The sequence below is a fragment of the Procambarus clarkii genome, chromosome 80 (assembly GCF_040958095.1).
Source record: "Procambarus clarkii isolate CNS0578487 chromosome 80, FALCON_Pclarkii_2.0, whole genome shotgun sequence".
Taxonomy (NCBI): Eukaryota; Metazoa; Arthropoda; class Malacostraca; order Decapoda; family Cambaridae; genus Procambarus; species Procambarus clarkii.
The window spans coordinates 12,503,951-12,519,738 of NC_091229.1; the positions used below are offsets into that span (position 1 = coordinate 12,503,951).

Consider the following 15,788-nt stretch of genomic DNA (forward strand, 5'->3'; position numbering starts at 1 on the left):
TTTCGTGTCTGGAGAGTTTCTCATGAGTAGGCTGGCCGTTTTTCTGGTTTTATAGTAAATCGTCAGTTGTATCCTCTGATTTTTGTCTGTAGGGATAACGTTTCTATTAACAATATCTTTCAGGACCCTTTCCTCTGTTTTATGAGCTGTGGAAAAGAAGTTCCTGTAAAATAGTCTAATAGGGGGTATAGGTGTTGTGTTAGTTGTCTCTTCGGAGGTTGCATGGCTTGTCACTTTCCTTCTTATGATGTGAAAAGCCATGCAACCTCCGAAGAGACAACTAACACAACACCTATACCCCCTATTAGACTATTTTACAGGAACTTCTTTTCCACAGCTCATAAAACAGAGGAAAGGGTCCTGAAAGATATTGTTAATAGAAACGTTATCCCTACAGACAAAAATCAGAGGATACAACTGACGATTTACTATAAAACCAGAAAAACGGCCAGCCTACTCATGAGAAACTCTCCAGACACGAAACAGAACGCTTTAAAAGAGACTAACGTCGTCTATGCCTTCAAATGCCCACTTGGGGACTGTAAGCTCCAAAAAACCCAGTATATAGGCAAGACAACAACATCTCTTTCTATGCGTTTAACGATGCATAAACAACAGGGCTCCATTAAGGAACATATAATCTCTTCCCATAACCAAACCATCGCCAGAGAAATCCTAGTAAACAACACAGAAATCATCGATAGATACAGCGATAGCAGGCGGCTTGACGTTTGCGAGGCACTACACATCAAGAAGTCAACACCAGCAATCAACAGCCAATTATTGCACAACTATATTCTACCCACCTCAAGACTCCGCTCCAATATAGAAGCATCAAGAAATATGGACCAATAGGCTTTCTACAAACACTTCTATTCAATACCCATTGTTTCTGTTCTGTCTTGTGTTGATACTTTTAATACCCTATTAATATCCTCTAGTGTTCTGTCTTGTGTTAATGCCACATCATCCTTCCCACCTCACTCAAATGTAATGCCACATCACCCTTCCCACCTCACTCAAATGTAGATATAAAATCAGGGAAACGCAAGTTCTAATCAGTTGTGTATTTGTGAAGTCTTTGAAAATGTAATAAGTTTTACGAAACGCGCCCGTGTCGCGTCAGACTAGAAATAAAAATGAATTTTGGAGAAGTGATTTTTGATTTACCTCCAACAGTGAAGCATAATGTACGAAAGATTGAGAAAATTCGTGTTAGAATTATTAATCTACTTTTTCGGTCATATTTAATAATATATGTCTACAGGAAAGACTGCTACCAAAATATACTAATATATATATATATATATATATATATATATATATATATATATATATATATATATATATATATATATATATATATATATATATGGTCCCTGGAATACGATCCGCGCCGCGAAGAATCGTTTTTACAACTAAGTACCCATTTTACTGTTGAGTTAAACAGAGGTTAGGGTTAAGGATTTGCGCCCAGTAAATCCTCCCCGGCCAGGATACGAACCCATGACTAAGCGATCGCGGACGCCAGACGAGTGTATTACCACTACACCACAGAGGCTGTTGGTATATGGTCCTCTACCATCCACAGGATGAGTATGGCGTCCACTACCGCCTGCAGGCTGGGTATGGGGTCCATTACTGCCCACAGAATGGGTTTGGGGACCACTATCATTTACAGGATGAGTATGGAGTCCACTACTGCCCACTGGATGGGCATATGGTCCACTTCCGCCCAAAGGATGTGTGTGGTGTCCACTATACCGCCTAAAGGATGTGTATGGTGTCCACTATACCGCCCACAGGATGGGTATGGGGTCCATAATCACCCACTGGATGAAAATTTTGTTTACTACCGCCCACAGGATGGGTATGGCCTCCATTGCCGCCCACAGCATAAGAATAGGGTCCGGTACCGTCCAGGAAATGGGTATATGCTTCGGCGGCTAGTTTTTTGTGCACGCCATACTCATCCTGTGAGTGGTAGCGCAAAAGTATTACAGAGGGCACAAAAGGTCTTTATCAGACCTCATCTTAGATTATTACATAAACAATTTCATCTATCCTTCACACCTTATAGTTACAATGTCAGCTAGTTACAGAGAAAGTGCTATTTCTAGAGCTACATATTAACAGTAAGTCATCATACATTAATGGTAGGTCTTATCGCTAATTCATAATAGTCTGACCAATTGGGATATTACAGAGTCATAGGAGAGCTTCTGTTTATTATTAGTCTTCACAATACACTACTTGTTTGTGAATCTCATATGTCGTTCATCTACTGGAAGCGAAATGTGGATACTGCCGACAGGAGGAGTATATCGTCTACTACCGCCCACTGATTGGGTATGGGGATAGCTACCACCCATAGGACGCATATGGGGTCCACTACCGCCCTCAGGGTGGGTAGTGGGTCCATTACCGCCCAAATGATGAGTATGGCGCCCAACGTCGCCCATATGATAATTATTGTGTCCACTATCGCCCAAAGGATGGGTATGGCCTCCACTGCTGCATACAGGATGAGTAATGGGGTCCAGTACCGACCAAGGGATGGGTATGGGTCCATTACCGCCCACAATATGCTTATTGGGTCAAGTACCGACCAAAGGATAAGCATGGGGTCAACTACCGCCGAGAGGATGGGTTTGGGGACCACTATCATCCACAGAATGGGTATGGGGACCACTATCATCCATAGGATGGGTATGGTGGTTCACTACCGCCCACAGGTTGGGTATGGTGGATCATGTCCATCCACGGGATGAGTATATGCGCCACTACTACCCACAAGATGGGTATGGGGTCATTACCACCCACAGGATGGGCATGGGGGTCTACTACCGCCCACAGGATTGGTATTGGGTACACTACCGTCCACAGGATGAGTATGGGGTCCACTATTGCCTACAGAATGGCTATGGGTCACTATATACCACCCACATAATGGGTATGAGGCTCACTTCCGCCTGCAGGATTGGTATGGGGTCCACAACCACCAACAGGATGGGTATGGGGTCCAATACCGAAAACAGAATTGGTATGAGTTGCAATACCGCCGACAGGGTGGGTATGGGGGCCACGTCCATCCACAGGATAGGTATATGCTCCACTACCGCCCAGAAAATAAGTATGGGGTGCACTACCGCCCACAGGATGGGTATGAGGTCCACTACCACCCACATGATAGGTATTGGGTCGACAACCACTCACAGGATGGGTATGAAGGGGGACTATTACCACCGACAGGATGGCTATTGGGTCACTACCACCCACAGGATGGGTATGGGGTCCACTACTGCCCACAGGATTGGTATGGGGTGCACTACCGCCCACAGGTTGGGTATGGGGTCCACTACTACTTACAGGATGGCTATAGTGTCACTACCACCCACAGAATAGGTATGGGGTCCACTTCCGCCTGCAGGATGGATATGGGGTCAACTACCACTCACAGGATGGGTATGGGGTCCAATACCGCCCACAGGATGGGTATGGGGTCCAATACTGTCCACAGAATGGGAATTGGGTCCATTACCGCCCACAGGATGGGCATGGGGTCAGCTACTACCAACTGGATGAGTGTATTGGGTCTATTACTGCCCACAGGATGGGTATGGGATTTATATATATAATAAGCACTATTATTTTATTGAGTTTATTATTACTTATTAAGTTTATTATTACAACTTAATTATTATAATTAAATAAATAATTTCATCTTCAGTGTTTCCTACTCTGTGCTTTAAAATTGCTCTGTATCTAGTGTTACCCAATCTCCCAATCTTTATGTACTTAATCCAATCAACTTTATTATTGTGATCATTGCTGTCTTCTTATATGTGCTAGCAATACGCTGTATTGTGCCTATTAATCTCTGTTAAATTACCATTCAAGCTGTCAATGCAATCTATCTGAGCTACCTATGTGCTTTAATATACATTCAAATCTCTCTCATCTCATTTTTTTCTTGCAATGTACTTGTTATCATTTTATAAATTCTGCTAGTATTTACCTACTTAAAATTATCTGTTAGGTTAAGAACCTACCCGAAATGCTGCGTGTACTAGTGGCTTTACAAGAATGTAATCACTATGCTATGTATCCTCATTATAACAGTGTACCTTCTTGTATGCATATAAATATATCAATAAATAAATAACTACATATAATAATGGTACTTCCCAAATCAATATTATATACAATAGTGTATACTTTGAAAAGAAAAATGAGAATGGATTGTAGGAACGTCAACAGAAAACAATGTTACATTAGGAATGTCTATGGGGTACACTAAAATCAAATCAAATTTGAAATCAAAATCGAAATGTTTATTCAGGAAAAAATACATGCATAGAAGATGAGTTACAAACATAATGTTCGATTTATAGATAGAGTTAATACATATAATACCTAAAGTAACTAATACAGTGTTCCGGGCAAGGTGTGGGGAGAAAAACCCCTTAGACTAAAGATTAATACTAAAAGATTAAAGTATAAATTAATTTGAAATGAGGAAAAAAGGGTGAAGGGGGAAGCATGGCTGAAATCAGCAATTATGCAACTTGGTCAACAAAGAGTATTGTTTGAAAATAGCAAGACATAGGTTCACATTTAGGGGGTAAGGTAGGTTACATGGAGTTTATTAGGAATAGTACTTAGTTTTTCTCTTGAATTGGTTGAGTGAGGTACAGCCTTTGACATGATTGGGGAGGTCATTCCACATTCTGGGTTCCTTGATTTGTGGAGCATTTCTAGTTTGGGTAAGGCGCGCTCTTGAAATATCAAATAGGAATTTGTTACTGGTATGGTGCCCATGGGTTCTGTTACAACCTTGTAGGAAACTCTTAAGGTCAGGATTGACATTACAGTATTGAATCTTAAATATATAGAGTACACATAAGAGGATGTGCAGTGACTTAATTAAGAACAAGATTTCAGTATCCCAACAGCTCATTCACCCCAAGTGATCTTAAACTTTTGTACTGTTAATTCATACCGATGCAAGACAATCAGCAAGGTAACCATAATATTCACGCAAGTCCAAAAATATTGTGAACTTATCCTATTTATTCAAGCACACCAAATATCGTAATTACGTGACTAAATATCAACCGTCATACTGCAGGCGATGAGTCACAATAACGTGGCTGAAGTATGTTGACCAGACCACACACTAGAAATTGAAGGGACGACGACGTTTCTCAATTTTTTCTCAATCGACTTGAGAATGGTCCAGGACGGACCGAAACGTCGTCGTCCCTTCAATTTCTAGTGTGTGGTCTGGTCAACCGTCATACTGTTCATATGGTTGAACCAGGGTGTTTATGACGCATTGAAATAAAAAAGTCTGCTTAATAGTAATATGAGATAAAAGTCATAATAACAAACAGCAATTAATCACTATATCACATCAATTAATCACTATACACACACAACGTTGCACTTATACATACACTAAAAATACACGAAATCATAACACTCAGCATAAAACACACGTTTACACTCAATATTACACAAGTGTGTAATATTGCCTTGTAGTTACAAGTCATTTTTCTCATATTTCCACAACTTAACCACCTAGGGCCTAACCTTTATTATGACATATTCTTGTACAGGTGTTAATTTGGGTTAAAAACCCAACAGACATGTGCCTAACCTGCATGGATCTTTGCTGAATATTGCAACTTCATTGTTTTGAAAGGGTTGATTTTGGGTATAAACTTAAATGACTTGTACCTAACCTGCTTGGATCTTTGTTGAATATTGTATCTATATTCTTAGAAAAGTGTTGTTTTGAATATGCACCTAACTGCCCTGTGCCTAACCTGCCTGTGTATATGCTCAATATTGCAACTGTATTGCTAGAAAAATGTTTGTTTTACACATCAATTCAGCTACCTAGTTAGGATCTTTGTTCAATATTCCTAGCAATGTTTTGTTTTGGATGTGGACTCAACAACCCGGAACTTAACATGCCTTGACCTAACGTCAAATGTATCGTACGTTTGGAAAGTTTTTTTTTTTTTCATCAACCCAACCGCCCTGGACTTAGCCTCTGATACCAGGATCTTTGTCCAAAGTTGCCTCTTATTCTTAGCCATGTTTGTTTTTACATCATTACAAGCAAGCCAGCCTTTCTAACCTCAATTACTCGGGTTAATGGAAATGTGTTATTATTGGGCATTTTCTCTTCATTAGCTCAAATTAACCAGCCTCTACCTAACTTTATACCTGGATCTGAACTCCATTTTACACATATTCTAAGGAAAGCGATAAGATTCACTATATCTATATCATTAAATAATCCAATTTTCCTTAACCTAACCTATAATTAAGGGCTTTATAACCCCCCCGCCCCCCTTTACCTGGAAATTATTCTATATATTGAAGATAAGACCCCTCTACATTTTCTAAATTATTAAAAATTAGGGTAATATGTCATAATGACCCCATTTTTGGAGGATGGGCTGCATTAATAAGGGTAAATTAGGGATAAATTTAGATAATATGACATAAATAAGGGTCAGATATGGATAAATTACGATATGACATAAATTAAGATAATAGGACATAAATTAAGATAATATGACCTATATATAGATTATATGAGATAAATTAAGATAATATTACATAAATTAAGATAATATTACATAAATTAAGATAATATTACATAAATTAAGATAATATTACATAAATTAAGATAATATTACATAAATTAAGATAATATTACATAAATTAGGGTTCATTAGGGATAAATTAGGATATATTTGAATAATATGTGAAAATGTATTTTCACCTTAATTATCCATAATTTACCCTTATTTTCGAGATAAGAGGAGAGGGGAGATAGAGCTCCTAGTTATGGGTAAGGTTAAGAGAAATTGGATTATTTAATGATATAGCTTCAAGAAGTGATCATGAGCAGTACAGTTAGGAGGAATGCTCATGTTCTGTACATTTGGAGTGCTCATGAACAGTACAGCTTGGAGGAGTGCTCATGTGTTGTACAGCTTGGAGGAGTGCTCATGTGCAGAACAGTTTGGAGGAGTGCTCATGTGTTGTACAGCTTGGGGGAGTGCTCGTGTGCAGTTCAAGTTGCAGGAACCTCAAATTATTTTCTCATTAATCATGTATATTATAATTTATCATATGAATCAAAGAGCTCACCACTTTATTATTACATATTGTATTAGCTAAATGCCCAAGGTAAATGCACCTGCCAGGACTCGGAGGTGCTCCTCGAGAGACGCAAGTCAGGTGTTAGTGCTAGGACAGGGAGCAGGTGCTACTCCAAGGTCAAGAGGCAAGTGTTACTCCAAGGTCATGAGGCAGGTGTTACTCCAAGGTCATGAGGCAGGTGTTACTCCAAGGACATAAAGCACCTGATACTTTAAGGACAGAAGACAGGTATTGTTCCTAGGACAATTTTAGTTTCTCACAAATAACTGCATAACTGCTATTGCAAGGAATATCAAAGAAAAATATTGATCTTCCCTGTACATTGCTATGCAGTTTTGATTGGTTCCTCCGTCGGGCTCCTGAATATTGTCATTAACGCCGTCACCCCAAAAGGGGGTTCCCATCTTGACCTGGGTACCATCAGTCCAGAAGTAAGATCCCTCGTGGCCTTCATCTCTCCCACCGACCCAGTAAGACAACTTAGCCAGACCTGAAGACATATTGAAGAACAGGAGAATAGTGACAGAAAGAAATTATGTTATAATACAGTTTTCAGGAACGACATAGGTCTTGAGCTGAAGAACTCACCGTTACTGTGAAGGTACCTGACGAGGTAATACATGAAGGTGCCACAGTCAACCTTGACAATCTCGCCGCCCTTCTGCTGACAGTGACGTCTCATTGTTTCCCAAGATCCCGTCAGTGCCGTCTCCACCAAGATAGTGACCATACACGTCCACAAACGGTGCCATGCACTCCACGACCCCTGTGGGCGACAGAGCACACGACTCATGCAGATGAATATATTAGGCAACTATTATGTCGAGGCTTTTATATTCAATGAAACATTACTTAAGATTTTTAGTAGAATGTAGTTTGTCATGAAGGTCATGTCAAGCTTGTGCTCGGGTGAGGGTAAGCTCATAGCTAATGAGACCTATGAACTACAAGGTCAGGTGAACAAGGGAACTACAAGGTCAGGTGAACAAGGGAACTACAAGGTCAGGTGACCAAGGGAACTACAAGGTCAGGTGACCAAGGGAACTACAGGGTCAGGAGATCAGGGAACAGTATTCGAAAAAGACATGTACCTTTTCTTAATACTAAAAAGGGCCATCAAAACAAGTAAATATATGATGCCAAATTCATTTCTAACTCATCACTAGTGAGAGACCTTTAATATGGATGGCCTTAGGTGTGTGCAGCCTCCTGCGGCCATTGGAGGTTGCAATGATGATGCAGTTTTTATCTCCGTCGTGACGGTTTTGGATAATGCTGTTGATAGTGATGCTCTTTTATAACTTCTTTGTCTCTAATTAGGGAACACTATTACCCTCACCATCATCTTGGGAACACCATAATCCTCACCATCATCTTGCGGAACGACATAATCCTCACCATCATCTTGGGGAACATCATAAACCTCACCATCATATTAGGGAACACCATAACCTTCACTAACATCATGAGGAACAGTATTACCCTTACCAGCATCTTGGGGAACACCATTAGCTTTAACAACGTTCAGCAAAGCCGCTATTTCTGGAAAGGGAAAACAAATTATGTGATTAATTTCTGATTAAGATCTTGAAAACTAAATATTTATAACATTGACATTCATCAGTCAAGAAGAGTCGTTTAAAATCACTTTATTAAACAATAAACTATTCATCTAGAATTTGTTAATAAATCGGTATGTAAAAGTTTCAATGATCCTCCAGATCAGTGATCCTCAAACGGGTCGAGGCGCTTGACTCCCAAAAGAGGAATTTCTGTTATGAGAATGAACTCTAAACTGAGAAAGACCGTACTCAGTATACTATATACATATCAAATGTAATGCCAATACACAGTTAAGCAGTCCTTTAGTAATGTCTGGCTCCTCAGAGTGCATCTGCCACAATACACTTGCAAAGTGTACTAGTAATGAGCCAGGTTGCACCATACTCTCTTGTGGTTAGTTGACATGAACATATTAGGAACAAGACAATGTATACAAACATAAGAACCACTCACCGGAGGTAATGTTTGATTGCAGGTCGTTAAGCCACTCTCTTATTACTGAAATATAAACGACGAAAACCACATTACCATAACATGGTCGGTAATGAATACAGTTATTAACAGTAGTTTATGTAGTCTTGGTCGCTTCTGTCTTATATCCTTCTGTTGTCTCCTAAACCTGCAATACCTGTGATCTCCTGAACCTTCAAAGTGTTATATCCTAAACGTTTGGTGTCTTTTATCTTAAAGATAACTTTGTGATCAGATTAGGTTATAATGTTGACAAATTATTACGACTATTGAGAAGGAAATTGTAATTAAATAAGCAAGTAACTGACCAAGGTACTGACTAGAAATGAATAATTTAATTTAAAGATATATAATCACTGAACTTCACTTCACCACCAGCTGTATCATCTAACTCAACTACACTTACCGCCACACCACACTCCAACACCAGCACTATCATCTAACTCAATTACACTTACTGCCACACCACACTCCAACACCAGCACTATCATCCAACTGGATTACAATTTCTAAGACAGCAAACTTCAATAGCTTCTACGTGACTGTGAAGCTGCTCCAGTGGTCTCCTTACCTCTGGTTCCGGAGTCGCGTTCAGCCAGCATGTTGGACATTGCCAGCTGGTTGAGGAGCAGCGTGTTGGATAGACCTTGAAGTGTCTGAATCTCTTGGGCAGCCGTCACCAGCGCCAGCACCGACAGCAGGATGGCTGAGAATGTTGCCATATCGACCTATCGGTGATCTTTGGGGGAGTGAGGCAGGCACCCGTTGTTGCTTTATTTATACGCTCGCCCTCCGTGGACACACACACACACACACATCATACCTAGTTAAACTCAAGACAAAGTTAGAGAAGATTCAGCGGTATGCCACCAGGCTCGTCCCGGAACTGAGAGGAATGAGCTACGAGGAAAGGCTAAAGGAGCTGAACCTCACATCCCTGGAAAACAGAAGAGTAAGGGGAGACATGATAACCACCTACAAAATTCTCAGGGGAATTGACAGGGTGGACAAAGACAAACTCTTCAGCACGGGTGGGACACGAACAAGGGGACACAGGTGGAAACTTAGTACCCAGTTGAGTCACAGAGACGTTAGAAAGAATTTTTCCCATGTCAGGGTAGTTAATAAATGGAATGCACTAGGAAGTGATGTGGTTGAGGTTGACTCTATACACAGTTTCAAATGTAGATATGATAGAGCCCAGTAGGCTCAGGAATCTGTACACCAGTTGATTGACAGTTGAGAGGTGGGACCAAAGAGCCAAAGCTCAACCCCGGCAAGCACAATTAGGTGAGTACACACACACACACACACACACACACCTCGTAGGCCCCCATAAGGGGGCCTCGTAGCCTGGTGGATAGCGCTCAGGATTCGTAATTCTGTGGCGTGGGTTCGATTCCCGCACGAGGCAGAAACAAATGGGCAAAGTTTCTTTCACCCTGAATGCCCCTGTTACCTAGCAGTAAATAGGTACCTGGGAGTTAGTCAGCTGTCACGGGCTGCTTCCTGGGGTGTGTGTGTGTGTGTGTGGTGTGAAAAAAAAAAAAAAAAAAAGTAATTAGTAAACAGTTGATTGACAGTTGAGATGCGGGCCGAAAGAGCAAAGCTCAACACCCGTAAAAACACAACTAGTAAACACACACACACACACACACACACACACACACACACACACACACACACACACACACACACACACACACACACACACACACACACAAGCAACATACCAACACAATAAGAGGTGGTGGTGGTGTAGCTCTGCTGGTAAGAAATGGCTGGGATTTTGAGGAGATGGTTATTCAGGGCTGTGAAGGTTTAAGTGACTACATATCAGGCACCATAGCAACTGGAGGACAGAAAATTATAGTAGTAGTCATATATAACCCCCCACCGAGCGACAGAAGACCCATACAGGAATATGATAGAAACAACATTGCCACCATTAATATATTAGAGAGAGCAGCTTCTGTGGCTAACAGGAACGGATCCAGAATACTAATTATGAGAGACTTCAACCACGGAAAGATAGATTGGAGAACAGAGACCCACATGGAGGACCAAACACATGGAGAGCTAAGCTGTTGGACGTGGCAACAAGAAACTTTCTAAGTCAACACGTCAAGGGACCGACAAGAACGAGAGGAGAGGACGAACCAGCCTTGCTTGATCTGATATTTACCCTAAATGAGTCGTATATAAAAAAAATTAAGTTGGCAGCCCGTCTGGGAATAAATGATCATAGTGTATTGTGCTTTGAGTACCTGGTTGAGCTAAGAATTATCTCCCCCCCCAAAAAACTGGGAAACAAAGGGCTGGCGTACCGAAAAGGAAACTATGAGGAGATGAATAAATTCCTTAGGGATATACAATGGGACACAGAACTCAGAACCAAGTCCGTACAAGACATAATGGACTGTCACCCAAAAGTATCAGGAGGCTGTAAGCAGGTTTGTCCCGGCCTGACAGAAAAAAACAGAGAAGCAAAAGAAGAATCGATGGTTTACTAGGGAATGTATGAAAGCAGAGGAGCTGAAAAAAAAGCATGGAGGAACTTCCGTAATAACAAAACACTTGAAAGTAGAGAGTGATACCAGAGAACCAGGAACGAGTTGTCAGTGTGAGAAGAGCAGCTGAGAAAAGGTATGAAACTGATATAGCTAACAAAGCCAAGACCGAACCAAAGCTATTACACAGACACATCAGGAGGAAGACAACAGTGAAGGAACAGGTGATGAAACTTAGGATTGGTGAGGACAGGTACACAGAGAATGACAAAGAGGTGTGTGAAGAACTCAACAAGAGGTTCCAGTAGGTCATCACAATAGAACAAGGTGAAGTCACGGCGCTAGGAGAGGTGGCAGCAAACCAGGAGACCTTGGAAAGGTTCGAAATTACAAGAGATGAGGTCAGGAAGCACCTATTGGAGATGGACGTGAGAAAAGCTGTTAGGCCGGACGGAATCTCACCATGGGTATTGAAAGAGTGTGCAGGAGCGCTTTGTTTGCCACTCTCCATAGTGTATAGTAGGTCACTGGAAACGGGTGACCTACCAGAAATATGGAAGACGGCTAATGTAGTCCCAATATACAAAAAGGGTGACAGACAAAAGGCACTGAACTACAGGCCAGTGTCCTTGATTTGTATACAATGCAAGGTGATGGAGAAGATTGTGAGAAAAAACCTAGTAACACATCTGGAGAGACGAGACTTCGTGACAACCCATCAACATGGTTTCAGGGAGGGTAAATCTTGCCTTACAGGCTTAATAGAATTCTACGATCAAGTCACAAAGATTAAGCAAGAAAGAAAAGGATGGGCGGACTGCATTTTTTTGGACTGTCGGAAAGCCTTTGACACAGTACCCCATAAAAGGCTGATGCATAAGCTGCAGAAACAGGCAGGAATAACTGGTAGAGCGCTCCAGTGGATAAGGGAGTACCTAAGCAATAGGAAGCAGAGAGTTAGAGAGAGGGGTGAGACCTCAGATTGGCGTGAAGTCACCAGTGGAGTCCCACAGGGCTCTGTACTCAGACCTATCCTGTTTCTGATATATGTAAATGATCTCCCAGAGGGTTTAGACTCATTCCTCTCAATGTTTGCTGACGACGCCAAAATTATGAGAAGGATTAGGACAGAAGAGGACAGCTTGAGGCTTCAAGAAGACCTGGATAAGCTGCAGGAATGGTCGAACAAATGGTTGTTAGAGTTTAACCCAAGCAAATGTAATGTAATGAAGATAGGGTTTTGAAGCAGGAGACCAGATACAAGGTATCCTTTGGGAGATGAAATAATTCAGGAGTCAGAGAGAGAGAAAGACCTGGGGGGTTGATATCACGCCAGACCTGTCCCCTGAAGCTCATATCAAAAGGATAACATCAGCGGTTTATGCCAGGTTGGCTAACATAAGAACGGCTTTTAGAAACTTGTGTAAGGAATCTTTAAGAACATTATATACCACATATGTCAGACCAATCCTGGAGTATGCGGCTCCAGCATGGAGTCCATATCTAGTCAAGCATAAGACTAAACTGGAAAAGGTTCAAAGGTTTGCCACCAGACTAGTACCCGAGCTGAGAGGTATGAGCTACGAGGAGAGACTACGGGAATTAAACCTCACTTCGTTGGAAGACAGAAGAGTTAGAAGGGACATGATCACCACATTCATGATTCTCAAGGGAATCGACAGTGTAGATAAAGACAGGTTATTTAACAGAAGGGGCACACGCATTAGGGGACACAGGTGGAAACTGAGTACCCAAATAAGCCACAGAGATATTAGAAAGAACTTTTTTAGTGTCAGAGTGGTTGACAAATGGAATGCATTAGTAAGTGATGTGGTGGAGGCTGATTCCATACACAGTTTCAAGTGTAGATATGATAGAGCCCAGTAGGTTCAGGAACCTGAACACCTGTTGATTGACGGTTGAGAGGCGGGACCAAAGAGCCAGAGCTCAACCCCCGCAAGCACAACTAGGTGAGTACAATTAGCTGAGTACACACACACACACACACACACTATAATAAAACAAACACACACACACTACAAAATTCTCAGGGAAATTGACAGGGGTGGACATAGACAAATGTTTCAGCACGGGTGGAACACGGACAAGGGGATACAGGCGGAAACTTAGTTCCCAGATGAGCCACAGAGACGTTAGAAAGAAATTTTTCAGTGTCAGAGTAGTTCATAAGTTCAACATTTAATCGTAATATGCAGAAACATGTGTGGAACAATATAGTTGAAGGGTTGACAACAAAGACCGTTTTCTATAACATAACAATTTATTAATAACAAGAGACTACTACATTACCGAGTTTACGTTACGTTAATGTCCATCCAGTGGCACGATAACAAACAGCTAAATTGCAACTCTTGCTGTGAGGCTGCATACTGAACTAACCTGAACACAGGTATGCCCACTGTTGACGCAATATTGCAAATCAAGGAAAAATATCAGACTAAGTTACACCACAGCGAATGGTTACGTTATTGTCCATCAAGTGGCATTTGCAACACAGCTATTCAACAGCCCCACGAGAAGTGACAGCAGGCTCCATCTTGCTGACACTTCGGGCTGACAACATGAACTAACTGAACAAATGAAGGATGTCCACTGAAGACACAAGCATGCAATCAATAGTGTCTCGGTTTCCCTGACAGCTACTATAATCACAAACTTAGGGGTCCTCCCGCCCCCCCCAGGAGAGACCCACGTAACTAGGCGGGTAGTCCAACAGTGACCCCCCTATCACAACCCAGTGTGAACACTCTTTGCAACTCCCTACAAGAAGTTGCCCTGTTATAAACAGTAACAAAGACAGGCAAGGCGGGATTCTGGGACACAGCTCCACAAATCCCTAGATTACTCTACTCTCGTCACCAGGCGACAACCAAAAGAAATTACCTTAAGTAATTAATTACGTTAATTGACTGATCGCAGCAGTCAGCAACAAAGTACTACGGTAATCACAATCAATTGTCTCACACTAGACAACATCATGATGATACTCTACGTTAATCTTTAACACTTGTCTCTCTTGTTAACAATAACTCAAACTTATATTACATCACACTTGACTCCCTTCAAGTATTCAGTGAGCAATTCTTAATTAAGGTCAAACGGACCACTAATTACATCCCCATTGAGTTACGTTAACTAAGCCTACCCTAACTTGGTAGCTTTAAACAGTCTGTGTCAAAAAATTACTAATGAGTGTTAATTACCCTAATTAATGCTGAGCAATTAATTAACTGTCACCAGGACCGATAATTAATCATCCATAAATACGTCTCACTCCGCACTGCCTAAGCAGGTCTCATTAACCACTGTGAATTCACGGGAAAGGAGTTAATTACCCCTAATTAACAAGATGTGCCACTAATCCACTGTCCTCAGACAGGATATGATTAATACAACGATTTATGCTAGCTCCATGACCTCGCTTTACCGGGTCATCAGAGCTCTCCAATGTTAATTACTCCACTAATTAACATGAGCCACTAATTGCTATACCCCAGAAAGGTAATTAGTCTCGAGCAAATTACGTTAACACAAATACTGACAGACTCTGACAGATCCTCTCCCACTACGTGAATTCATGATGAGAAAGCTAATTACATAATTAGCTAGAGTGGTCAATTAGTTGTCACACGGACAATTAATTGCTCCCGAGACGTATCTCACTCAAGCTCAACGCTGTTCTCTCTCATGACAGCTCTCACTCACTCAACAATAAGTGTGCACCCCTTATCCAGTTAATTCCCCAATCATTAACTCACTGAATCCTTAAGTCCTCAACACAACTTAAAGAAACAAAGTAACCCCAGTGTTACATAGGTCACACTGCAATGGCATGCAACATCACAAATGCACTGCCCACATACGGTTGCGACTACTGCAACTCGTTAATTACTGTGCCCACACAATAATGACACACTGTTGTGCAACGCACATGAGTATACCAATATTACTGCCCCCTCTTTTTCTTGCAACCATTGCAAAGGACTACTGTGAACACACACTTACCTCAGCAAGGCAATTAACAAATCAATTGCCTGC

The 15,788-nt window shown here is 41.4% G+C and overlaps 1 pseudogene; it reads right to left on the reverse strand.

Moving 5' to 3' along the window:
• Positions 1–6,752: 6,752 nt before the first annotated feature.
• LOC138357847 (type-2 ice-structuring protein-like) lies at positions 6,753–10,402 on the reverse strand (annotated as a pseudogene).
• Between the last annotated feature and the right edge of the window lie 5,386 nt (positions 10,403–15,788).